Raw genomic sequence first — 27,284 nt, forward strand, 5'->3', positions numbered from 1 at the left:
CTGTGTCCTTCACCTTGACCACACCTCCTCCCCTTGAGTAAACCCTCCCTCACCTGCCGGACCCTTCCCCAGGACCCCTCCCCAGCCAATTGGCTGAGGCCATAGCCATTACCTCACCAACTGCCCCCAGGCCCCAATAAAACCTTTGTCCTTTTGAAACTCGTTCTCTTTCCCTGGTATCTCACCGCTGCATCGGTGCAGGTAGGGGATTGAGCTCGAGCTAGCTCGAATAAAGGCTCTTTGCTTTTGCATTGGACTCGGCTCCCTGGTGGTCTTTGGGGATCACGAATTCTGGGCATAACAAAGGGAAGAGTGTTAATTCCCTAGGCTATGTTGGTGGCTAGCTTTGTCCTTGCCCAACGTCACTGTTCTCAAACAGTCCTCTCTCTACTGCACCCTCCTTTAAGTACAGTAAATATTCCTTGGCCCTCTCTCTCAACTCCTTAGGGCCTAGAGGTGGTAATGATGAGGTAGCAAGAGGTAAGCTGAGGGGCAAAGCACAAGCTAGCACACCCCCCCTCCCCCAAGGTGGGACATGTATGATATTCCTTGGACATTCCTGGTTACCCCAAAATGGGAAAGGGCAAAAAACAAATGGTCAAACTGATGAGTCTCTACCAGTTTACCACAAAAAGACAATCCCATCATAGCCTAAAGTCCAGGAACTCCCTTCTGTCTTAATGTTAATACTTTGCTAAAGGGAAAACAACCTTAGCTTGACAACAGCTAGGCCTCCAGTAAGTCTTTAGAATGTGAAAGTCTCTTTGGAAACTCCCTCCTGACTTTATCTCTCTTGTCTCCATAAAATGCTCACCTCCCACTGCCCATGGGTCCTGTCCCCATGCGTCAATAAAATCACTTTTTTGCACCAAAGACATCTTCAAGAATTCTTTCTTGGCCATTGCCTCTGGGCCCCACTAACCCCTCGTCATCCCAAAACTTCATCAGTAACACCTCCGCTATCACTGGCCCTGGGCACCACTCGTGCTCCCTGGGGCCAGTGCCACATTCTTCTCACCTGGTCTACCTTATAGTCTCTCCACCTCTTTCTTGAACATGGACACTGCCGCTCCTTCAGCCAGAGGCTACTTCCCAAATGGCAGGCCTGGAACCAGCATAAGCTGAGCAGTTTCAAACAAGCCCTATTTTTCCAAGGCTTTTTGATGCTGACTGGCCTTTTTTTCTGAAATTAAGATGAATGTCAATGGAAACTGACTTAAAAAAATTAATTGTGGTAAAATAACATAAAATTTACCTTTGTAAGCATTTTTAGGTGCCCCCTTCAGTGGCGTTAAGTACACTGATGCTGTGCAATCCCCACCATCCATCTTCAGAACTCTTTATCTTCCCAAACTGAAATTCCATCTCCATTAACCTCTAACTCCTTATTCCCCTCCCCCAGCCCCTGCAATCACCGCCCTACTTGCTGTCTCTAGGAATCTGTTGACTCTAGAGACTTCAGATAAGTGGAATCACACAGTATTTGTCTGTTTATGTCTGGCTTAACTGGCTGCATGGTGAGTTATCGTCCTCCTTGTTCCTTAGAAACTACTCACACTCACACTTCCACCTCCACGACCCCTGCATTCATTCTTACTTTTCTCTCTAGCTGGAATCTTTCTCATCTTTTCCCTTAGTTATTTATCCCAGTCTGCCCTGGCTGTACTATCACATCATTTTCCCCACTTTCATTTCTGCTGGGTCTGCACATTCATGTCCTGTACTAGGCTACAAGCACCTGAAGGAGACTGCACCTGCCTCTCCCCCATTCTCATTCATTCTTGTGCCATGAACTCCTGGGGCTATCTTCAGGCTAGAGGCTGTCCCAGGCACTGGGATACAACTCCAAAACAACCCCAAGGTTTGATTTAACACAGGAGTCAACAAGTTCTGCTGGAGGCTGGCAAGGTCCTCATAGGAGATGGCTGTGAACCTCCTGACCAATGGCTTAGCTCCACAGAAACATGTTTGTTTGTAATTCTGGGTCCTCAGATGGGCCCTAGTTCAAGACCTGGAGTGGTATTAAAGCTAACTCATATTTTTACCTCTATATGTGATATGGTCTGAATGCTTGTGCCCCCCCTATAAATTCATATGTTGATATTCCAACCCCCAAAGGAGGTAGGATTAGAAGGTGGGGCTTTGGAGGTGATCAGGTACTAAAGGTGGAGCCCCCATGGAGGGGATTAGTGCCTTTATGAAAGAGACTCCACAGAGCTCTCTGGCCCTTCCACCAGATTGCTGAGGACACAGCAAGAAGTCCCCCAAAAGAGGGCCCTCCTGATCATGCTGGCATGATCTCAGACTTCCAATCTCCAGAGCTGTGAGAAATAAATTTCTTTTGTTTATAAGCCATTTGGTTTGTGGCATTGTGTTATAGCAGCTGGATCAGACCAAGACAATATAATATGTAGTCACAGGCTGCCCATTTTAAGAGGGAATATTGAGGAAAACCCTCCTGAGATCTCAGCTCCCACTGGGAAGAGATTCTAAGGGATCAGACACCAAGTGACACTATGAGCAATTCACAAGTTCTAAGAGGAGTGTGGAGTGGTCTTACTTTGTCTCTGAATGGGAGGCCTCAGGAGTTCAGCAAGGGCAGAACTGGCCCAGATTTGAAAAGAAAGTTCAGGACATACACCCTGCCTGCTTTGATTTCCAAGAGGCCATAGACCTTGGCAAGTTAATGTTTCCTTTGTAACATACACACAACACTCAGTTACTGAGTTCCCAGAAGATAAGCTGAATCATCGTTACACAACAGAAAGAGAATCCATGTCTGTATCTATCTGGTCACCTATCCATGTGGCCCTGAGCCAGACTCAGCCATCTTCTAAACTGCCCCTAGATTGGAGCAGTAGCTGTATCCCCTTACACAGCACAGGACTTGCAAGCACCCAGTATCTTTGAGCCACTGGGGGACCTGCAGAAAGCTCAGGCAGAGGATCTCTCTGTTGGGACACACCCACACCCTGGTTCCTTTTCCGAGTGAGGTCCTGTGGAAGGCTTTGGGGTACACAGATGAAGTAGACCCTGTTCCTGCCCTCAGGAGTCTTAACATTTGAAAGACAGAGAAAGAGAGACAGAGAGATAAACAAAAAAGAAATTATATTAGAGTGTGATCTGGGCTATGGGAATTCCCAAGGGAGGAGGGCTGGGGAGGGCTTCCCAAAAAAGATAATGCACAGACCAATCCCCAAGGCATAAGTCGGGGCTCAGAGATGAAGTGAAGGGGCATTCTTGGTACAGTGAACAGAACTGGCAGAGGTAGGCTCAGTATGACTCATTCAGAGAGTATCAACCTTCAAGGTTACAGAAGAGCTGGCTTTGCCACTCTGGACTCAGGCCCCACTTCTCTCTCTAGTCTATGAAGGGATAGATATAGAAGTCACATACTGTCACTTCCATACCCCTTGGGTATTTCATTTGTTAGAAGCAAGTCATTGAGTCCATCCCAGAGTCCAGGGCTCAAGGAATGGCACTCCTCCTCTTGAATGCAAGGAGTGTCAAAGAGTGTTAAAGAGTGTTAAACTATCACAGTCCACCCAGTGGCCACAGGTTATTTACTGACCTCTTGTATGCAAAACATATTCACCCTTCCAAACATCCCCTACCCAAAGTCTTATCCTACTGCAGAATCAGCTCAGAGCCCAGACTCTTTGTGTCTAAATCAGGTCCTGATATGGAGGAGGCTCCTGGGGCATATTTCCTTTTAAGGAGCTCCTTGAGTACAGTCACTCTCTATCTGAAGAACTGTGGATTCAAGGGACAAGCTATCTGTGCCCCTTCCCCCCTACCCAACCCAACATACAATGGCGGGACAGGTGCAGTATGACCACCATAGACATCCTGGTTCAAAGGGGGTAGGGATGGGAGGCACACAGGCATCTCCAAGACACACACTTCTGAACCCCAGTTCAGCAAATGTTGGGAGTTCTTTGATTAGTACTCAAGCCAACTTTGGTCTGAACGTGATTCTTCGTGCTCTTGGTTCCACCCTTTGGACTCTTCAGTTTGTTCTCCAAGTTGTCCTTTTCTTCATTTTTTTAATGTTTATTAATTTTTGAGAGAGAGAGAGAGAGAGAGAGAGAGTGAGCATGAGTGGGGGACGGTTAGAGGGAGAGGGACAGAAAATCCGAAGAAGGCTCTGTGCTGACTGCAGTGAGCCCAATGCTTAGACTCAGGAATCACAAGATCACCACCTGAGATCACGGGTATGATGCTCAACTGAGCCACCCAGGCACCCCTCCAAGTTGTCCTTTGGTTTCCCTGAAATATAGCCTATGTTTGCATCTGTGTGCTTTCTCTGGCTGCTTCTCGCCAGTAGAATTTGAGAGGAGGGGGTTCCAGAAGTCTTTTTTCATGTAGTACTATCTCTGATCATTTCAATCCAAGCTGACACTGCTTTGACAATGTAATTCTTTTGAAAACTTTGTGTATCCTCTGTGAATCTCACTGAGCTTTATTTTTTTAGCCAACTGGCAGCCCCATGGGCATGTCTTCAAGATAAGCCCTTCTCCACCTTGGGCTTCTGCTGAATGGCAATGTCAAGTTTCTTGGAAGGTCCTATTGTTTAATGGAATACTCTGTAGCACCACATTTAACCTTTTTCAAGACTTAACAAAGAATTTTATAGCTACCCTGTGGCTTTGAGACCATCTTTTCCTAGCATGGTCCTGCATTACATCTTTACCTAAACTGTTTGTTAATTTTGGCATCATTTGGCATCTGTAGAAGCTGGAAATTTTCAAATTCAGCAAGCTCTCGTTACTTTTTATTTAACAGTCCTTCTTTTGGCTTATTTCTCTTCCCTCACATTTTCACCTGAGCAGCAAGAAGAAACCAGGAGGCACCTTCAACATTTCGCCTGGAAGGCTTAGCCAGACCATCAGTTTCCTCTGGCACATTTTCCATTTCCCATGTTACTGCAGGTGGCAGTGCTGGAAACTTTCTGTGTAAACTTCCCTCCTCTCCAGCTCTGAGAGGCTAAGAGAAAAATTACCAGGTGTACTCACAACTGCAAAGAAAAGATCTTTTCCCTCCCCCTGCAGTTCCAGAAACCAGCCAGGGCGCGCCCGGTTGTAGTCTGACCTAAAGGCAGGAACCAATCAAGTTCTGCTGAGTAGAGGTCTGCTCAGTAGAGGTCTGCTGAGTGGTTTGAAATAAAGACGGGAACCAAACAAGTTCTGCTGAGCGTTCAAATTTAAATGTCAACCAATAACAGCTCTGTAACCTCAAAATATCCCTAACTTGTTTGTGCCTGTCTATAAAAGAAGCTGTAACATCCTTGCTCAGGGCCTCTTAGTGTCACCGGCAACGAGTGCACGGAGGACCGGGTTCGAACCTGCAATAACCTTGCTGCTTGGCTTTGACTCTTGACTCTGGTGGTTTGTTTTCGGGGGGTCTCTCGAATCGGGGCATATCAGCTCCATACACTGCTAAAGCTGTGGGCTTTTCTCTGATTTCCTGACACTTTTTAGGGTGTCCAATCTCAAAGCCATTTATTCAGGAGTTCCTGTCACCTATCGTCTGTCTTCTCTATTCTAGCCTCAAAGTTCTGCTCATGCTACTTTCCCATTCCAGGCTCCTGACATCCAGTCACTAATTCCACAAATTTTATTAATCCTCTTCTATACACAAGGCACTAGGTGTTGGGGAATTCCTAGTCTTTACCCTCGTGTTCTGTTGGAGAGACATGTCACTCAAATAATCCCAGAAGCTGTGATAAACCTGCAACGGAGTGGGGTGCATGAAGGAAAATCAGTGGCCCTCTGTGGTCACACAGTGAGGGGATCTGTCCTAGTGAGTGCGTGGCTAGGGAAAGCTTCCCTGAGGATGTGACATGTACATAGGGAGTGGGGTTCCCTTGAGAAAGAAGATGAACAGCACATGGTGAGCTCATTAGTCAAGATGGTCAGTGTATATGAGGGACAGGAAGGAGAACTGGAGGCGGGAGCAGAAAGAACAGGAGGACCCTTCCTGAGAATCGCCTAAGGGGCTCAATAGGGACAGGTCACCTCAATCCTGGGTCTTCATCCAGGCAGGTGAGCATTAAGCCATTTGACAAACATTTAACATCTACTTTGTGCTAGCACTGTGTCCTGGGGATACAACAGTGAATGCATCACACAAGTTTCCTGCCCTCAAAGAGTTGTAGTAGCAGGAGAAACAGATTAATAAGCAAACAATGAACTAGAAAATGTCACATGTACAGTAAGTGTTGTGAAGGAAATAAAACAGGGTGAAGTGATGGGGACTGGCTGAGAGACTTCCTTAGGTTGTGTGACTTGGAAAAGCTTCTCTAAGGCTCTGCATCAGATATTGGATATATCAGGTACTATGTGAAGACAGGAGGAGGTGTGCCTCTGTAGTGTTTGAGAGAGGAATATTCTGGCAGAGGCCCTGAGGCTGGAGCATGCTTGAGGTGTCCAGGCACTGAGTAGAGGTCCAGGTAACTGGAGCTCAGGTAGAGACAGCCTCAGAAGTGAGGCTGGGAAGCAGAGTCCAGCGGCAGGAGTGGCAGGAAGGACATTCTTGGCAGCTTGTTCAGGATACACTGGACATAGGCTCACAGTCAGGAAACAATGTGCAGATTTATCTTCCTTTATTCATTTGTGCAGACTTACTTTGGCCCAGAGTGGAATAGATAACCCTGCCTGAGACAGGCTTGGTCAGGTGGGGAGATAGGGGAGGGGTCAGCGGCACCCAGACTGGGTGGAAGGGAGCAAGAAGAGGAGGAGCCTAGGGGGAAGCCTGGGGCTGTAGAAGGCAGGAAGGGCACAGGCAGAAACCCCAATATTCATCTGGACACACTGTCACTGTCTCCTGCAGGCGACTGCAAGTTTGCAGAGGGCGAGGATCTTGTTTGGCTCTGCTCGGTGGATGGCACCCGGTAGGAACTTGGCACATGATTCTTGGATGAATGAATGAGTGAGCGGGTGAGAGAGTGAAATGATCTGGTTGGCGAGTTTCCTCCTACCAACTCAGCCTTGCAGCAATGCCTAACCAGGGAGAGCCTGCGCCTTTTCAGAGCCCTGTGAATTCTGAAGGGCCTATCACAAGTCTTTTCGCCTATAAATGCAAGCAAGCCCAGAGAGGGTGAGTGACACACCCTGGCCACTGTCACACAGCCATTGAGAGCTCTTCCCACCCCTGCCCAGGGTGACTTTATGCCCGCCCCGCGCCCCCGCCCCTCTCGCCTCCGCCCGGCGCCCCTCCCTTCCCTGGCTCTGGCCTTGCTCGAGGCCCTGGGACTGGCAGAGGCGGGTCCCACCTCTCCGCCGCCCTGGGCCGGCCTGGGCCAGCCCCTTGTCCCCCGACCGAAGCTTTCAGAGGTCCCTTCTGGCCCGCGACTCCTGCGCCTCCTCCCGCGCGTGGTGAGTGCCCCTGAGCCCCGACGCTCCGAGGGAGGGAGCCTGTCCCAACTGGCGACTCCAGGGACTCTGAGCTCAGGTCCCTCAACTGGGCTCCCGGTGGACGCAGGAGCCTCGCCGCAGGGACGCCGGGTCTGGAGTCCGGATCCGCGATTCCCCCTGGGGCAGGTGAGCCTCCAGTCTAGCTAGGGGTCCTCAGGCTAAAGGACCATGGTATGGGGGCGGGGCTCGCCGAAGGTGGGGCCGGACCCGGCGAACAGGGTGCTTTACCGAGCCAGCACAGCCCAGTGAGTGGACGTTATCTGACCAGCTCACAGAAGAGAAAACTGAGGCTCCGAGAGAGAAAGGGACAAGCCGAAGGTGACTGGGCCGGTCCGTGGTGGAGGGGCAGTCTGCCTCCGGGGCTAAGTCCCTCACCCCATTATATCGGGTGTGGAAAAGATCCCCCCTGATTGGCCAAATCTGGGGGCCGTGCACAAGGACCTCTTGTGATTGGAGAGCTCCCCTGGTGTAGCGGGGCACTGACCCCTGGGCCCCAGCTTGACCCCAACCCCGGGTTCCCAGGGTCGCGCTACTTGGAACCCAGCGCCCCCCCCCCCGCCCCCCCCCCGCACCCGTGCAGGCCCCTCGTTTGTCACCTCCCTAGAAAAGGCAAGAATCTCCCTCAGGTGCAGATGGAGACAGAATTTAGTATTCTCACACACTGGGTTAAGAGTATGGGCTTGGCGTCAGGTGACTGTTTTCTCCCCACTCCCTCACTTTTCAGTGACCTTGGGCAAGTTTCTGGAACTCTGACTCCGTTTCTTTGGCTAAAATTGGGGTGGGGGGATAAATACTAACAGTACCTTACCTGCTAAGATTGTTTCAGGATGGCATGAGTTTATGCACTAAGGCCCTAGGCCCTCTGTGAATGTTGGCACTCTCCCCCCTATGAGGATCAACCTTCACGACAATGTTGGGAGACAATCCTGTGACATTTTGGAGACAAGAATTTAAGCCTTAGAGATGCAAATGATTCGCTAAGGTTGAATACAGGTCTACAGGCTCAGGTGGTCTAGGGGGCCTGCCCGTGTGCCCAGGATAGTGAGAAAGACAGCGGATGAAACATGAACCCCCGCGGACCCTGGCTGTGGAACCGACAAGCATCTGCCCTGCCAGTGGCCGAATGGAACAGATTGACTGCAGGAGAGGAATCAGCTCCCCCCCACCCCCGCCGTCATCCCCAAAGGGCAGCTGGTGGAAGAGGATGCCTTGTGGCTGTGCCCTGCAACTTGGCTGAGCCTCTGCCCTCTCCTAGAGCTGCATTCTTTTGTGGGTCCCCAGACCAAAGCAGGAAAACAGATGGCCCAGAGCTGCTGTCCCTGCCCTGGGCTGCCCCTCTTGAGCAGGATCTGATAGCTGGGTCCTGGAGAGCCAGGTCTGGGCTGGGTGCTTGGGGTGGGAGGCCTGGGAGGCCCTGACAGCTCTACAGCTGTACCCACGCACTGCACTGCCGGGAACAGGAGCACACCCCCCTGCCAACTCAGGAAGGAGGTGGAGGCTTGCAGGCTGCCCACTCAGCCAGCCCAGCTGCAGCAGCCCACGTGGGGCTCTGTACTCCCTTCCCCGGCTCCACCCCCCGCCCCCTGCGCTTCCTGATCTTTCTGCTGGCCAAAGGTCAAGATTGGCTGAGGCCCCTCCCAGCGCACCTGTCCCTGCCACACTCAGCTTCCCTGGACTGTGACCACAGCCTTCCTGGTGGCTACCCTGACCCTGCCTCCCTGCTTCCAAAGGGATCTTGTTTGTATTGCTTTCTTTTCCCACAAGTAATACGTGCTCAGTATAGAAAAAGCCAGAACATTCAGGTAAGCAAAAGATAATTACTGATAATTATTGAAAATACCCCAAATTCAAAAAACTCTTCTCAGTAACTTTTAACATTTCTGTGGGAATCCTCCCAGGTTTTTACACTGCAGGTGCACAAACATACACACACCCACAGCACTTTTAAAAATTACAGTGGTTTGTCACCTGTGGGGGTGTTTTGACCTACATATTCCAGGTAGTGAAACAGCGTGTTACCACTTCTAACTGACTGCGCTGGGTTTACCCAGTGTGAATGTATCATAATTTTACAACACTCATGCCTCTATCTGCTCATCCAAATAGAATTTAGAAGTGAAAATGCTGAGTCAGAATTTTCTAGGATTTTGGTATTTCTTGCCAAATTTTCCTCCAGAGAATTGGTACCAATTTGTTGTCCCATTAGTGCTACAGGAGCGCAGCTGTTTTCTCATAATCTAGACAACAGCTGATATTTATATTGCTTAAGCCCCTTCCAATTTTAAAGGAGAAAAATAGTCCCTTGTTTTATTATGCATGAATTATTTGATTAATTGCAATTTGAACATTTTTATTTATCTATTGGCTCTAATTTTTTTTCTTTTGGCAAATTGCTTTCAGACACATGTAAAATCTTCCTGTATGAAAAGCCATCACATGCTTTCTTGTGTATTTCTTCTTTAGTGTCAAGTTTCTAAGCCCCATACTTACCGGTATTTTCTTATACTTTGATGTTTTCTTCTTGTATTTGATTTTTTTAATACTTATTTTAATCCAATTGACCTGTATTTTGAAGTAAGATGTGAACGATACACCTAGATTTATTTGTTTGTTTAAATTAGTTTTTAGAACAGTTTTAAGTTTATAGAAAAATTGAGCAGAGTACAAAGAGCTCCCATATAGTCCCTCAGCCCCTGCCCCCTCCACTGTCACTTATTAGTAACACCTTGCATTAACATTAGCCTGGTACATTTGTTACTCTTGATGAGTGGATACTGATACAACATTCTTTTTGTTTTTGTTTACTTTTACTTTTTTATTTTTTAATGTTTATGTATTTTTGAGAGAGAATCAGAGAGAGACAGAGGTGAGTGGGGGAGGGGCAGAGAGAGAGGGAGACACAGAATCCAAAGCAGGCCCCAGGCTCTGAGCTATCAGCACAGAGCCCAACACGGGGCTCAAACAAATGGACTGTGAGATCATGTTGGACACTTAACTGACCGAACCACCCAGAGACCCCCCGATACAATATTCTTAATTAAAGTCCATAGCTTACATCACTCTTTGTGTTGTATATTCAATGGGTTTTCACAAATGTATAAGGACCTGCATCTGACATGATAGTAGATAACTGTAAAAAAAATCTCCTGTGTTCCACCTGTTCATCCCTTTCTCCCCTCCCCCAAACCGTGTCAAACACTGATTTTCCCCCACCCCCACCCCATTTTCTTAGTTTTAAGACTCTCATAGTTAGAATAATACAGTATGTAGCCTTTTAAGACTGGCTTCTTTCACTTAGCAATATGCATTTATATTTCCACTGTATCTTTTCATGGCTTAATGGCTCTTTTCTTCTTAGCATGGAATAAAATCCCATTGTCCAGATGTACCGCAGTTTATTTATCCATTCACCTACTGAAGAACATCTTGGTTGCTTCCAAGTTTAGGTAGTTATGAATAATGATGCTATAAACATCGGTGTGCAGGTTTTTGTGTGGACCTAAATTGCCAGCTAATTTTGGTAAATACCGTGGAGTATGATTGCTGAATTGTATGGAGAGAATGTGTTTAGTTTTGTAAGAAACTGCAAAACAATTTTTCAAGGTGACTACCATTTTGCATTCCCACCCGCAATGAATGAGAGTTCCTATCGCTCCCCATCTTCGCCAGCATTTTCATTGGTGGTGTTTTGGATTTTAGTCATTCTAATAGATTTGCAGTGGTATCTCATTATTGTTTTAATTTGCAATCCTTAGTGATGTATGATGTTGAGCATTTTTTCAAATACTCATTTCCCGTCAGTATATCTTCTTTGCTGAGGCATCTGCTTAGGTCTTTCCCCCATTTTTTTAGTTGAATTGCTTTCTTATTGTTGAGTTTTAAGAATTTTTTGTATATTTTGGATACTAGTCCTTTATCAGATGTGTGTTTTGTAAATTTTTCTCCCTATCTGTGGCTTGTCTTTTGAAGAGCAGAAGTTTTCAATTCTAATAAAGTTCAGTTTATTACTTTTTTTCTTCCATGGTTTTGTTGTATTTAAAAAGACCCAAGGCCATCTGGACTTTCTTCTATGTTATATTCTGTGAGTTTTATAGTTTTATCTAAATGTAGATTTTACATTGGAGCACCTGGGTGGCTTAGTCGGTTGAGTGTCCCACTTTGGCTCAGGTCATGATCTCACAGCTGGTGAGTTTGAGCCCCTCATGGAGCTCACTGCTGTCAGCACAGAGCCCACTTCAGATCTGTCCCTCTCTCTCTCTGCCCCTTCCCCACTTGTGCTTTCTCTCAAAAAAAAAATAAATAAAATAAATCTTTAAAAGAAAATGTAGATATTACATTTAGGTCTGTGATTGGTTTTTGAGGTTTTTTGTTGTTGTTGTTGTTTGCATGTGGAAATAGTTCGAGAATAATGTGTTAATAATAGTTCTATCCTTTCTCTACTGAATTGCCTTTACTGCTTTGTCAAAGATCAGTTGACTGTTTTTGTGTGAGTCTGTTTCTGGGTTCTCTATTCTGTCTATTGATATATTTGTCTACTCTTTTGCCAGTATCACCCTGTCTTGATTTCTGTAGCTTCATAGTAAATCTTGAGGTTGGATAGTGTCAGTATTTTGACTTTGCTCCTCTCCTTCAATATTGTGTTGGATAATTCAGGTCTTTTGCCTTTAGTATAAATTTTAGAATCAGTTTGTTGATATCTGCAAAATAACTTGCTAGGGTTTTCATTGAGATTGTGTTGAATCCAAAGATCAAATTGGAAAGAACTGATATCTTGACAATATTGAGTTTCCTATCCATGTATGTGCAATATCTCCATTTATTTAGGTTTTATTGGATTTCCTTCGTTAGTCTTGTGGTTTTCCTTATATTGCTCTTTTACATATTTTGTTATATTTACACATAAATAATTTCAGTTTTGGGTGATAATATAAATGGTATTGTGTTTTTAAAAATTTTTAATGTTTGTTTATTTTTGAGAGAGAGAGAGAGAGAGAGAGAGAGAGAGCAAGCCTGGGAGGGGCGGAGAGAGAGGGAGATACAGAATCTGAAGCAGGCTCCAGACTCTGAGCCATCAGCACAGAGCCCAACATGGGACTCAAACTCAACAATCATGAGATTCTTTGACCTGAGCTGAAGTCGGATGCTTAACTGACTGAGCCACCCAGGCACCCCTGTTTTTAATTTCAAACCCCAATTGTTTATTGACGGCATATTGACTTTTGCATATTAACCTTCTCTCTTGTAATCTTCTGATAATCATTAATTAGTTCCAAGAGTTTTTTGCTGATTTTTGGAGATTTTCTACTTGGACAATTATGTCATCTGTGAACAGTTTATTTCCCCCTTTCCAATCTGTATACCTTTTATCTCCTTTTCTTGTGTTACTGCCTTGCTAGAATTTCCAGTAGGGTGTTGAATAGAAGTAATGAAAGGGAACACCCTTGACTTGTTCCTGATCTTAGTGGGAAAGTTTCTAGTTTCTCACCATTAAGTATGATGTTAGAGGGGCATCTGAGTGGCTCAGCTGGTTAAGCATCTGACTCTTGATCTCACCTCAGGTCTTGTTCCCAGGGTGGTTAATTCAAGCCCCACATTGGGCTCCATGCTGAGTGTGGAGCCTACTTAAAAAAATGTGATGTTATAATTTTTGAGTTTTTTTTTTTTTGTAAATGTTCTTTATCAAGTTAACTTCCTCTCTATACCTACTTTGCTGAGAATCTTTATCATGAATCGTTGTTGGATTTTGTCAAATTGTTCTTTTAAAAACCTTTTTTGATTGATTTATTGTGTAATTTACATCCAAGTTAGTTACCTTCAGGAGTAGATTCCTTAATGCCCCCTACCCATTTACCCATCTCCCCTCCCACAACCCCTCCAGCAACCCTGTTTGTTCTCTATATTTAAGAGTCTTTTATGTTTTATTCCCCTCCCTGTTTTTATATTTTTTTGCTTCCTTTGCCTTAACTTCATCTGTTTTGTATCTTAAATTCTTCATATGAATGAAGTCATATATTTGTCTTTCTCTGACTAATTTTGCTTAGCATAATACCCTCCAGTTCCATCCACGTAGTTGCAAGTGGCAAGATTTCATTCTTTTTGATTGCCGAGTAATACTCCATTGTATATATATATACCACATCTTCTTTATCCATTCATCCATTGATGGGCATTTGGACTCTTTCCATACTTTGCCTATTGTCAAAAGCACTGCTATAAACATTGGGGTGCATATGCCCGTTTGAAACAGCATACCTGTATCCCGTGGATAAATACCTAGTAGTGCAATTGCTGGGTCATAGGATAGTTCTGTTTTTAATTTTTGGAGGAACCTCCATATTGTTTTCCAGAGTGGCTGCACCAGTTTGCATTCCCATCAGCAGTGCAAAAGAGATCCTCTTTCTCTGCATTCTTGCCAACATCTGTTGTTGCCTGACTTGTTAATGTTAGCCTTTCTGACAGGTGTGAGGTGTTATCTCATTGTGGTTTTGATTTGTATTTCCCTGATGATGAGTGATGTTGAGTAGTTTTTCATGTGGCAGTTGGCCATCTGGATGTCTTCTTTGGAGAAGTGTCTACTCATGTCTCTTGCCCAGTTTTTCACTGGATCATTTGGTTTTTGGGTGTTGAGTTTGATAAGTTCTTTATAGATTTTGGATACTAACCCTTTATCTGATACGTTGTTTGCAAATATCTTCTCCCATTCCGTTGGTTGCCTTTTAGTTTTGCTGATTGTTTCCTTCACTGTGCAGAAGAGTCCCAATAGTTCATTTTTGCTTTTGTTTCCCTTGCCTCTGGAGACATGTTGAGTAAGAAGTTGCTGTGGCCAAGGTCAAAGAGGTTTTTGCCTGCTTTCTCCCCTATGATTTTGATGGCTTTCTGTCTTATGCTTAGGTCATTCATCCATTTTGAATTTATTTTTGTGTATGGTGTAAGAAAGTGGTCCAGGTTCATTTTTCTGCATGTTGCTGTCCAGTTTTCCCAGCACCACTTGTTGAAGAGACTGTCTTTATTCCATTGGATATTCTTTTCTGTTTTGTCAAAGATTAGTTGGCCGTGTGTTTGTGGGTCCATTTCTGGGTTCTTTATTCTGTTCTGGTGATCTGAGTATCTGTTTTTGTGCAATATCCAAACTGTTTTGATGATTACAGCTTTGTAATATGTCTTGAAGTCTGGGAGTGTGATGCCTCCAGCTTCGGTTTTCTTTTTCAAGATTTTTTTGGCTATTCAGGGTCTTTTCTGGTTCTGTACAAATTTTAGGATAATTTGTTCTAGCTCTGTGAAGAATGGTGGTGTTATTTTGGTAGGCATTGCGTTGAATATGTAGATTGCTTTGGGTAGTATCCACATTTTAACAATATTTGTTCTTCCAATCCAAGAGCATGCAACATTTTCCACTTTTTGTGTCTTCTTCAATTTCTTTCATAAGCTTTCTATAGTTTTCAGTGCATGGATTTTTCATTTCTTTGCTTATGTTTATTCCTAGGTATTTTATAGTTTTTGATGCAATTATAAATGGGATCGATTCTTTGATTTCTCTTTCTCTGGCTTCATTATTGGTGTATAGTAATGCAACTGATTTCTGTGTGTTGATTTTATATCCTGCAGCTTTGCTGAATTCATGGATCAGTTCTAGCAGTTTTTTGATTGGATCTTTTGGGTTTTCCATATAGAGTATCATGTCATCTGCGAAGAGCGAAAGTTTGACTTCCTTCTGGCTTATTTGGCTGCCTTTTATTCCTTTGTGTTGTCTGATTGCTGAGGCTAACACTTCCAATACTATGTTGGACAACAGTGGCAAGAGTGGACATCCCTGTAGTGTTCCTGACCTTAAGGGGGAAAGCTCTCAGTCTTTTTCCATTGAAAATGATATTAGCAGTGGGTCTTTCGTATATGGCTTTTATGATCTTGAGGTATGATCCTTCCATCCCTACTTTCTTGAGGGTTTTTGATCAAGAAAGGATGCTGTATTTTGTCAAATGCTTTCTCTGCATCTATTGAAAGGATCATGTGATTCTTGTCCTTTCTTTTACTGATGTGATGTATCACATTGATTGTTTTGCAGATGTTGAGCCAGCCCTGCATCCCAGGTATAAATCCCACTTGGTCTTGGTGAATAATTCTTTTATATTGTTAGATCCAGTTGACTAGTATCTTGTTGAGGATTTTTGCATCCATGCTCATCAGGGAAATTGATCTGTAGTTCTTTTTAGTGGGGTCTTTGTCTGGTTTTGGAGTCAAGGTGATGCTGGCTTCATAGAAAGAGTTTGGAAGTTTTCCTTCCATTTCTACTTTTTGGAACAGCTTGAAGAGAATAGGTGTTAACTCTTTAAATGTTTGGTAGAATTCCCCCGCAAAGCCATCCAGCCCTGGACTCTTGTTTTTTGGAAGTCAAATTGTTTTTCTGCATCAATTTACATGTTCCTATGATTTTCCTTTTTTTTTTCCTGTTGGTGTGATCTATTACACTAATTGATTTTTAAATGTTAAACCTGGAATACCTCTAGTATAAATCCCACTTGACTGTGATGTATAATTCTTTCTTTACATTGTTAAATATTTTAATATCTATGTTCATGAAAGATACTGACCTATAGTTTTCCTTTCTTGTAATGTGTTTGTTTTTTGCATTAGGGTAATGTTGGCCTGATACATTGAGTTAGGAAGTATTCCGTTTTTTGTTTTCTGAAATTGTAACAGAATTGATAAAATTTCTCTCTTAGATGTTTGGTGGAATTCACCAGTGAATCTGGTGCTTTCTGTTTTGGAAAGGTATTAATTATTGATCCAATGTCTTTAATAAACAGGACTATTTATATTATATCTGTTTTTCCTTGTATAAGTTTGGTAAATTGTGCTTTTCAAGAAGTGTTCCATTTCATCTAGGTTATCACATTTAAGGGTATAGAGATATTCATAATCCTCTATTATTCTTTTAATGACTATGGGATTAGTAGTGATGGCCCTTCTTTCATTTTTGAAACTAGACATTTGGGGTTTTTTTTTTTAGTTAATCTAACTGGAGGCTTATCAATTTTATTCATCTTTTAGAAAAAACTTTTGATTTTGTTATTGTCTCTATTTGTTTTCAATTTTATTGATCTGTGCTCTAAACTTAAGATTTTTTTTTTTATGTTTGCTTATTTTTGAGGGATAGAGGGAGAGTCAGAGCATGAGTTGGGGAGGGGTAGAGAGAGAGGGAGACACAGAATCTGAAGCAGACTCCAGTCTCTGAGCTGTCAGCACAGAGCCTGACACGGGGCTCAAACTCATGGACCATGAGATCATGACCTGAGCTGAAGTCAGACGCCCAACCTACTGAGCTACCCAGGTGCCCCTGTGTTCTAAATTTTATTATTTCCTTTATTTTGCTTATTTTGATTTAATTTTCTCTTCTTTTTCTAGTTTCCTAACTTATTTTATTGATTTTGGATATTTTTCCTTTAATAATATATGTACTTAATGCTATAAATTTTCCTCTATATACTGCTTTAGCTGCATTTCACAAATTTTAGTAAGTTATATTTAAATTTTCATTTCAATTCAAAATATTTTAAAATTTCTCTTGATAGTTTTTCTTCCACCCATGTGTTGTCCAAAGTGTATTATTTATTCTCTATAAATCTTTCTGTTGGCTTTCCCAGATGTCTTTCCAGTATTGATTTTTAGTAATTCTATTGTGGTGTGAGAGCATATTTTGCATGATTTGTACTCTTTTAAGTTTGTTATGGTGTGTCTTGGTGATTATTTTATGTAAGCTCGAGGTGAATGTGTATTTTGCTGTTGTTAGATGAAGTATTTTATAAATGCCTGTTAGGTCCAGCTAATTGATGGTGCTGTTCAGTTAACCTATGACCTTACTGATTTCCTACTTGACCAATCTCTCGGTTATTAGGTATTGATAAAGAGGTGTCAAAGTTTCCAACTAAACTAGTGGATTTGTCTATTTATTCTTGCAGTTCTATCAGTTTTGCTTCACATATTTTGATTCTCTGTTTTTAGGTACATACACATTGAGAATTATTATATCTTCTTAAGGAATTGAGCCCTTTATCATTATGTAGTGCCCCTTTTTCTTCTTAATAATTTTCCTTGCTCTGAAGTCTGCTTTGCCTGAAGTTAACAGATCTATTCCATATTTCTTTTGATTAGTGTTAGTAGGGTATATCTTCCTCTATCCCTTTAGTTTTGATCTGTGTTTTTATATTTAAAGTGGGTTTATTGTACACATCATAATTGGGTCCTGATGGCTTATCCACTCTGATAGTCTCTGTGTTTTAATTGGTATACTTAGACCATTGATGTTTAAAGTGATTATTGATATAGTTCATAGATTAGATGAATATAGATATTCTTATATAACACATTTATTACTGTTTTTCCTTGTTCTTTGTGTATTTACTTTTATTTTATAGTCTTCCACTATTTTTCTGACTTGTCAGGTTTTCACTGAGCTTTTTATGATTCCATTTTCTCTTCTCTCTTAATGTATTAATTGTAGCTTTTTTGCTTTTTTTAGTTTGCCCCTAGTGTTTGCAGTATACATTTACAACTATCCAAGGCCACTTGTAGAGAAATATACTGTTTTGTGGGTAGTGCAAGTACTTTATACCAAAGTATTCTTTTTTTTTTTAATGTTTTTTAATGTTTATTTATTATTGACAAAGAGAGACAGAGCATGAGTGGGGGAGGGGCAGAGAGAGAGGGAGACACAGCATCTGAAACAGGTTCCAGGCTCTGAGCTGTCAGCACAGAGCCCGTCGTGGGGCTTGAACTCACAGACAGCGAGATCATGACCTGAGCCGAAGTCGGACACTCAACCAACTGAGCCACCCAGGCGCCCCTATACCAAAGTATTCTTGATTCCTCTCTCCCATACCTTATCATCATTGCTGTAATTCATTTCACTTATCCACAAACTATAATCACTGAACACATTGCTGCTGTAAATAGAGCAATAAACATAGGGCTGCATATATCTTTTTGAGTTGGTGTTTTTGTTTTCTTCAGATAAATACCCAGAAGTGGAACTGCTGAATGATACAGTTGGTCTATTTTTAATTTTTTGAGACACCACCATACTGTTTTCTATAGTGGACCTATTTACACCTATTTACATTCCTACCAATGATGTGCAAGGGTTCTCTTTTTTCCTACATTCTTGCCAGCACTTACTATGTCTTGTCTTGATAATAACCATTTTAATATGTGTGAGGTGATATCTCATTGTGGTTTAGATTTATATTTCCCTGATAATTAGTGATGTTGAGCATCTTTTCAAGTACCTATGGCCTCTGTATGTCTTCTTTGGGAAAATGTCCATTCAGATCTGCCCAATTGTTATTTCTTTTTCTTTTTTCCTTTTAAAATTTTTAGTTAGTTGATTTGTAGTTAGTTAATATACCCTGCGATATTGGATTCAGTAGAATTCAGTGATTCATAACTTACATACAACACCCAGTCCTCATCACAAAAACTGCCCTCCTCAATACCCATCACCCATCTAGTGCATCCCCTACCTCCCTCCCTCCATCAACCCTCAGTTTGTTCTCTATTGTTAAGAGTTTCTTATGGTTTGTTTCTCTCTCTTTTTTTTCTTCCCTCCCTTTCCATATATTTTGTTTCTTAATTCCACATATAAATGAAATCGTATGGTATTTGTCTTTCTCTGATTGACTCATTTTGCTTAGCATAATACACTCTAGCTTCATCCATGTTGTTGCAAATGGCAAGATTTCATCCTTAAACAAAAAAAATTTTTTTACATTTATTTATTTTTGAGAGACAGAGTGAGACAGAGCAGGAGAGGGGGAGGGGCAGAGAGAGAGGGAGACACAGAATCTGAAGCAGGCTCCAGGCTATGAGCAAACATTCAGCACAGAGCCTGACATGGGGCTCCAACCCATGAACCATAAGATCATGACCTGAGTTGAAGTCAGACACTTCATGGACTGAGCCACCCAGGAGCCCCAAGATTTCATTCTTTTTGATGGCTGATCTATATCTGTATCTATATATCTATATCTATATCTATATCTATATCTATATCTATATCTATATCTATCTATCTATCTCCACCCCCCTCCCACATCTTTTTCTATTAATTAATCATGGACACTTGGGCTCTCTCCATAGTTTCTGTTGTTGATAACGCTGCTATAAACATTGGGGTACATGTACCTCTTTGAATCTGTATTTTTGTATCTTTGGGGTAAATACCTAGTTGTCCAATTACTGGATCATAGGGTAGTTTTATTTTTAACTTTTTTTTAATTATTTTTTTATTTTTTCAATATATGAAATTTATTGTCAAATTGGTTTCCATACAACACCCAGTGCTCATCCCAAAAGGTGCCCTCCTCAATACCCATCACCCACCCTCCCCTCCCCCCACCCCCCATCAACCCTCAGTTTGTTCTCAGTTTTTAAGAGTCTCTAATGCTTTGGCTCTCTCCTACTCTAACCTCTTTTTTTTTTCCTTCCCCTCCCCCATGGGTTTCTGTTAAGTTTCTCAGGATCCACATAAGAGTGAAACCATGTGGTATCTGTCTTTCTCTGTATGGCATATTTCACTTAGCATAACACTCTCCAGTTCCATCCACATTGCTACAAAGGGCCATGTTTCATTCTTTCTCATTGCCACGTAGTACTCCATTGTGTATATAAACCACAATTTCTTTATCCATTCATCAGTTGATGGACATTTAGGCTCTTTCCATAATTTGGCTATTGTTGAGAGTGCTGCTATAAACATTGGGGTACAAGTGCCCCTATGCATCAGTACTCCTGTATCCCTTGGGTAAATTCCTAGCAGTGCTATTGCTGGGTCATAGGGTAGGTCTATTTTTAATTTTTTGAGGAACCTCCACACTGTTTTCCAGAGTGGCTGCACCAATTTGCATTCCCACCAACAGTGCAAGAGGGTTCCCATTTCTCCACATCCTCTCCAACATCTATAGTCTCCTGATTTGTTCATTTTGGCCACTCTGACTGGCGTGAGGTGATATCTGAGTGTGGTTTTGATTTGTATTTCCCTGATGAGGAGCGACATTGAGCATCTTTTCATATTTTTAACTTTTTGAGGAACTTCCTCACTGTTTTCCAGAGTGGCTTGCACTGGTTTGCATTCCCACAACAGGGCAAGAGGATTCCCCTTTCTCCACATCCTTGCCAACACCTGCTGTTTCTTGTGTTATTAATTTTAGTCATTCTGTTAAGTGTGAGGTGGTATCTCATCATGATTTTGGTCTGTATTTCCCTGATGATGAGTAATGTTGAGCATCTTTTCATGTGTCTGTTAGCCATCTGGATGTCCTCTTTAAAAAGTGTCTGTTCATGTCTTCTGCCAATTTCTTCACTGGGTTATTTGTTTTGGGTATTCAGATTGATAAGTTCTTTATAGACTTTGAATACTAACCCTTTATCAAATATGTCATTTGCAAATATCTTGGTTTTGTTGATTGTTTCCTTCATTATGCAGAAGGTTTTTTTTATCTTAATGAAGTTTAATAGTTCATTTTTTCTTTTGTTTCCCTTGCCTCTGGCAAGGTGTCTAGTAAGAAGCTGCTCCAGCAGAGGTCAAAGAGGTTGCTGTCTGTGTGGTCCTCTAGGATTTTGATGGTTTCCTGTCTCTCATTTAGATCTTGCATACATTTGGAATTTATTTTTGGGTATCATGTAGGAAAGTGGTCCAGTTTCACTCTTCTGCATGCTATTATCCAGTGTTCTCAACACCATTGGTTGAAGAGACTGTCTTTTTTCCATTGGATAATCTTTCTGGCTTTGTCGAAGATTAGTTATGGGTTGATTTCTGGGTTTTCTATTCTGTTCCATTGATATATGTGTCTGTTTTTGTGCAAGTACCATACTGTATTAATGATTAAAGCTTTTTTAAAAAAATGTTTATTTTTGAAGAGAGAGAGAAAGAGAACATGAGCAGGGGAGGGGCAGAGAGAGAGACACACACAGAATCTGAAGTAGGCTGTCAGCACAGAGCCTGATGTAGGGCTCAAACTCATGAACTATGAGATCATGATCTTAGCTAAAGTCAGATGCTTAACCAACCGAGCCATCCAGGTGCCTGGATTACAGCTTTATAATATAGCTTGAGATTGGGAATGGTGATGCCTCCAGCTTTGTTTTTCTTTTTCAGAATTTCTTTGACTATTTGGGGTCTTTTGTGGTTCCATAGACATTTTAGGATTGTTTGTTGTAGCTCTGAGAAAAATGTTTGTGTATTTTGATAGGGATTGCTTTAAATATGTATGTTGCTTTGGGTAGTATAGACATTTTTTCCAATCCATGAGCATGGAAAGCCTTTCCATTACTTTGTGTTCTCTTTAATTTCTTTCATAAGTATTTTATAGTTTTCAGCATAGAGATCCTTTACCTCTTTGGTTAGGTTTATTCCTAGGTATCTTGTTCTGGTGCAATTGCAAATGGGATCGATTCCTTGATTTCTTTTTCTGTTGCATCATTATTAATGTATAAAAACGCAATTGATTTTTTGTACGTTGATTTTATATCCTGAGACTTGACTGAATTCATGTATTAGTTCTAGCAAGTTTTGGTGGATCTTTTCGGATTTTCCACATAGAGTATCATGTCATCTGCAAAGAGTGAAAGTTTGACTTCTTCCTAGCTGTTTGGATTCCTTTTATTTCTTTTTGTGTGTGATTGCTGAGGCTAAGCCTTACAGTACTATGTTAAATAGTAATGGTGAGAGTGGACATCCTTGACTTGTTCCTCATCATAGGGGAAAGGCTCTCAGTTTTTTTTCCCCATTGCTAATGATATTAGCTGTGGTTCTTTCATGTATGGCCTTCATGATGTTGAAATATGTTCCATATATCCCTACTTTATAGAGTTTTTTTTCTATCAAGGATGAATGCTGTATTTTGTCAAATGCTTTCTGCATCTGCTAGGAGTATAGAATTTTTCTTATCTGTACCTTTATTAATGTAGCACATCATGTTGATTGATTTACAAATATTGAACCAGACCTGCAGCCTGTGAATAAATTCCACTTGGTCATGGTGAATAATTCTTTTAATGTACTGTTGAATTTGATTTGCTTGTATCTTATTAAAAATTTTTGCATCCATGTTCATCATGGATATTGGCCTATAATTCTCCTTTTTAGTGGGATTTTTGTCTGCTTTTGGAATCATGGTAAAGTTGGCCTTATAGAATGAGTTTGGAAGTTTTCCTTCCATTTCTATTTTTTGGAATAGTTTGAGATAAGTATTAATTCTTCTTTAAATATCTGGTAGAGGGGCATCTGGGTGGCTCAGTTTGTTAAGCATCTGACTTCAGTTCGGGTCACAATCTCACGGTTTGTGGGTTTGAGTCCCGCATCAGGCCCTGTGCTGACAGCTCAGAGCCTAGAGCCTGCTTCAGATTCTGTCTCCCTCTCTCTCTGCCCCTCCCATACTTGCACTCTGTTTCTCTCTCTCTCAAAAAGAATAAATGTTAAAATATTTTAAAAAATTAAAAATAAAAAATATCTGGTAGAATTCCTCTGGGAAGCCATCTGGCTCTGGACTCTTGTTTGTTGGGAAATTTTTTTTTTAATTTTTTTTAACGTTTATTTATTTTTGAGACAGAGAGAGACAGAGCATGAATGGGGGAGGGTCAGAGAGAGAGGGAGACACAGAATCTGAAGCAGGCTCCAGACTCTGAGATGTCAGCACAGAGCCTGATGCGGGACTGGAACTCACAGAGCGCGAGATCATGACCTGAGCCGAAGTCAGACGCTTAACCGACTGAGCCACCCAGGCGCCCCTTGTTGGGAAATTTTTGATTACTGATTCAATTTCTCTGCTGGTATGGGTCTGTTCAAATTTTCTGTTTCTTCCTGTTTCAGGTTTGATAATTTGTATGTTTCTAGGAATTTGCCCATTTCTTCCAGATTGTTCAGTTTGTTGGCATATAATTTTTCATAATATTCCTCTTACAATTGTTTGTATTTCTGTGGTGAGCTCGCCTCTTTCATTTATGATTTTATTTATTTTGGTTCTTTCTCTCCTCTTTTTGCTAAGTCTGGCTAGGGGTTTATCAACTATATTGTTTCAAAGAATCAGCTCTTAGTTTCATTGATCTGTTCTACTGTGGTTTTTTTTGTTGTTGTTTCTATACCATTTATTTCTGGTCTATAGTATTTTCCTTCTTCTGATGGTTTTGGGCTCTATTTGCTGTTGTTTTTCTATCTCCTTTAGGTGTTAAGGTTAGGTTGTATATTTTAAACTTTTCTTGCTTCTTGGAGATAGGCCTGTATTGCAATATACTTCCCTCTTAGGATTGTCTTTGCTGCATCCCAAAGGTTTTGGACTATGTGTTTTCAGTTTCATTTGCTTCCATGTATTTATTGTTCTTTAATTTCCTGGTTAACCCATTCATTCTTTAGTAGGATGTTTTTTAACCTTCATGTATTTGTGGTCTTTCCGAATTTTTTCTTGAGGTTGACTTCAAGTTTCATAGTGTTGTGATCTGAAAATATGCATAGTATAATCTTAATCTTTTGTACTTGTTGAGGGCTGATTTGTGACCCAGTATGTGATCTTTTCTGGAGAATGTTCCATGTGTGCTTGAGGAGAATGTGCATTCTGCTGCTTTAGGATGAAATGTTCTGAATATATCTGTTAAGTCCACCCACTCCAGTGTGTCATTGAAAGCTGTTGCTTCCTTGTTGGTTTTTTGCTTAAATGATCTGATTGTTGTCATAAGCTGGGTGTTAATGTACCCTACTATTATTGTATTGTTGTCAATGAGTTTCTTTATGTTTGTTATTAATTGACTTATATATTTAGGTGGTTTCAAGTTGGGGTCATAAATATTTACAATTGTTAGATCTTCTGGATGAATAGACCCCTTAATAATATACCTTTCTTCATCTCTTGTTACAGTCTTTGTTTTAAAATCTAGTTTGTCTGGTATAAGTATGGCTATTCCAGATTTCTTTTGACATCCATTAGCATTACAGATGGTTCTCCATCCCCTCACTTTCCTTCTGCAGGTGTCTTTAGGTCTAAAATGAGTTTCTTGCAGGCAGTGTTTAGATGGGTCTTGGTTGTTTATCCATATCCTGACACCCTATGTCTTTTGATGGGAGCATTTAATCCATTTACATTCAGAATGATTATTGAAAGATAGGAGCTTAGTTGTGTACCTGCTAAGTTGGTGTGGTGATGTTCTGTGTTCCTTCAAAGTCTTTGTGCCTTTTGGTGTTTTTTTTTTCCCTCCACTCAAAGAGTCCCCTTAATATTTCTTTCAGAGCTGAATCAGTGGTCAGAAATTCCTTTAGTTTTTCTTTGGGAGCTCTTTATCTTTCCTTCTATTTTGAATGACAGCCTTGCTGGATAAGGTATTCTTGGCTGCATATTTTTCCCATTCAGCACGTTGAATATATCCTGCCATTCTTTTCTGGCCTGCCAAGTTTCTGTGGACAGATCTGCTGCGAACCTGATCTATCTTCCTTTGTAGGTTAAGGACATTTTTTCCCTTGCTGCTTTCAGGATTCTTTCCTTGTTGCTGTATTTTGTGAATTTGACTATGATTGGCGATGACCTGCTTTTGTTGAATTTAATGGGAGTTCTCTGTGCTTCTTGGGTTTTGATGTCTGCATCCTTCCCCAAATTAGGGAAGTTTTCAGCTATAATTTGCCCAAATAAACCTTCTGTCCTCTTTTCTCTCTCTTCATCTTCTGGTAATCTGATGATATGAATATTGTTATGTTTTAATAAGTCATTGAATTCCCAAGGTCTACCTTCATGATACATTACCTTTGCTTCTGTCCTTATTTTTAGCTTTATTATTTTCCATATTGTTTTCTTCTGTATCACTGATTCATTTTCTGCTTCATCCATCCTCATTGTTATGGAAATCATTAGGGTTTGCATCTTGGTTAGAGCATTTCTAATTTTGGCTTCATTACACTTTAGCTCTTATTTCTACAGTAAGGAATTCTCTAGTGTCTTCTATGCTTTTTTCAGGCCCAGCTAGTATCCTTATAGTTGTTGTTTTAAATTCTACTTCAGACATCTTACTCATATCTGTATTGAATAAATCCCTGGCTGCCATATCTATCTCTTCTTTTTTGAGGGGGTCAGTTCCTCCATCTTAGGTTAAAAAGTAAAAGAAAGTAAAATTAAATTAAATTAAAATTACATTAAATTAAATTAAAAAAAATAAAGGAAACTAAATCCTAGTTGTGTTTTGTCTGCTTGTTCAGAGAAGCTTCATAGAAGAAAACAAGATAAAAATTTTAAAAAATTAAAAAAATTGCTCTTCCTATATCCAAAAAACAAAATAAAAGTAAAAAAAACAAAATAAACAAACCCAAAGAAGCTAAGTGCTCTTTCCCCTTGAGCTGAAGCTTTGCAGCACTCTATGATCAGTAGACTTGGTATGTATGAGTGGTTTGTGGTTGTCTTCTTGGGGAAGGGCCTGTGGGGCTGATTCTCAGTAGTGGTCTTGCCCTAGTGGAGATTTGTCTACAGTGGACAGGGAGGCAGGGTTTGGTGTAGCAGCTCCAGTCTCCCCTTGGTGGTGCTGTTTCTTCTCACTGAAGTCAGTCATTTCTGGTGGGTGAGGGGTGAATATGGATTCGCCCAGCTTTCTCTTCTCCAGAGCAGGAACTTGTGCCCTCCACTCCTCAGGAAGCCCTCAGCTGAGCAAACCATCACCACTCCTGTGTTCCAGCTTCCATCAACTCCCTGTCTTCACCCTGTCTGTGTCTGAGCTGTCCACCTGATGGGCAGCACTGTCCTCCTGGCTTTTATCTCATGCCTGGCTGTGTTTCAAAACCCCACACTTAAGAGACCCCTGTGGATTGGACCTGCCCTGATTCTCTAAGAAAGGGTCTTGCTGCACTGGCTGGTGCAGGCTTGTCCCAGAAAATGGTTATGTGACCATGCAGTGGCTCAGAGTTTAGGTTAAGTCACGACACACAGCCAGCACCAGGGTTTGTTGCCCTGAGCTGTCATTTTTGTTCCTATACTGCTGGTCTGGTGAGCTCAATGGTGCTTACAGGGACTTTTGCCTATACACAGCCATATCACCTCTACCAAATGCACTCCAGGCAGGGGAACTGCTTCTCCCCCAGCAACCCAGGACACCCTCACATTGGGCAGTCCACTTCTGGTGCTCCACCCTGCTTCCTCCTACGAGTACCACCAGGCATTGAGCTCTGACGCTTCAGACTCTGTTCTCTGCTATTTATAAAAAACTGGTGGTATTGAAACCCTCTCTTTCCCCCCCAAACCAATAAATTTGGGGAATAGTTTTCTTGTGCAGTCCCCTGTGCATGTCTTCACTCTTTTTTTCCCCCCAGTCTTTCTCTTGTTCTCTCTTGCTCCTGTCTCCATGGTTAGGGCTCCCTCCTATGTACCACAACCATGGTTTTTTTTTTTCTTCCCCAAATTAACTTTCTGCAGGTCCTGACTTCCACGGGTTATTTTTTCTGCTTGTACACAAGCAGCTTTGTTCTTTAAGACCTCTAATCATTTTTTTGGGTGTTCAGAATGAATTGATATTTATCTACCTGTTTTTGAGTTAGGAGGCAAGCTTAGAGTCACCCTACTCCTCTGCCATCTTAACTTTCTCAGATCTGCCCATTGTTAAATAAGTTTGCAACTGAATTTTGTAAATTTTTAATATACTTTTGATATAATTTCTTATTTGATATATGATTTGAAAATATTTTCTCCCATTAAGTGGGTTGCCTGTTCATTTTGTTGATGGTTTCCCTTGTTGTGCAAGAGATTTTTAGTTTAATATAGTTTCACATGTTTATTTTTGCTTTGTTACCTTTGCTTTTGGTGTTAGATCCAAAATATCATCACCAAGACCTGTGTCAAGGAACTTACTGTTCTG

The 27,284-nt window shown here is 41.6% G+C and overlaps 1 protein-coding gene across 1 annotated transcript in view; it reads left to right on the forward strand.

Annotated features, from left to right (window-relative positions):
* Positions 1-7,232: 7,232 nt before the first annotated feature.
* Positions 7,233-27,284, forward strand: part of ALDH1L1 (aldehyde dehydrogenase 1 family member L1) — a 146,789-nt gene continuing 126,737 nt past the window's right edge. Inside the window, 1 exon segment of the mRNA XM_043588315.1 lies at positions 7,233-7,541. The gene's annotated coding sequence lies outside the window, so the exon portion shown is untranslated.

The sequence above is a fragment of the Prionailurus bengalensis genome, chromosome A2, assembly GCF_016509475.1.
Source record: "Prionailurus bengalensis isolate Pbe53 chromosome A2, Fcat_Pben_1.1_paternal_pri, whole genome shotgun sequence".
Lineage (NCBI taxonomy): Eukaryota > Metazoa > Chordata > Mammalia > Carnivora > Felidae > Prionailurus > Prionailurus bengalensis.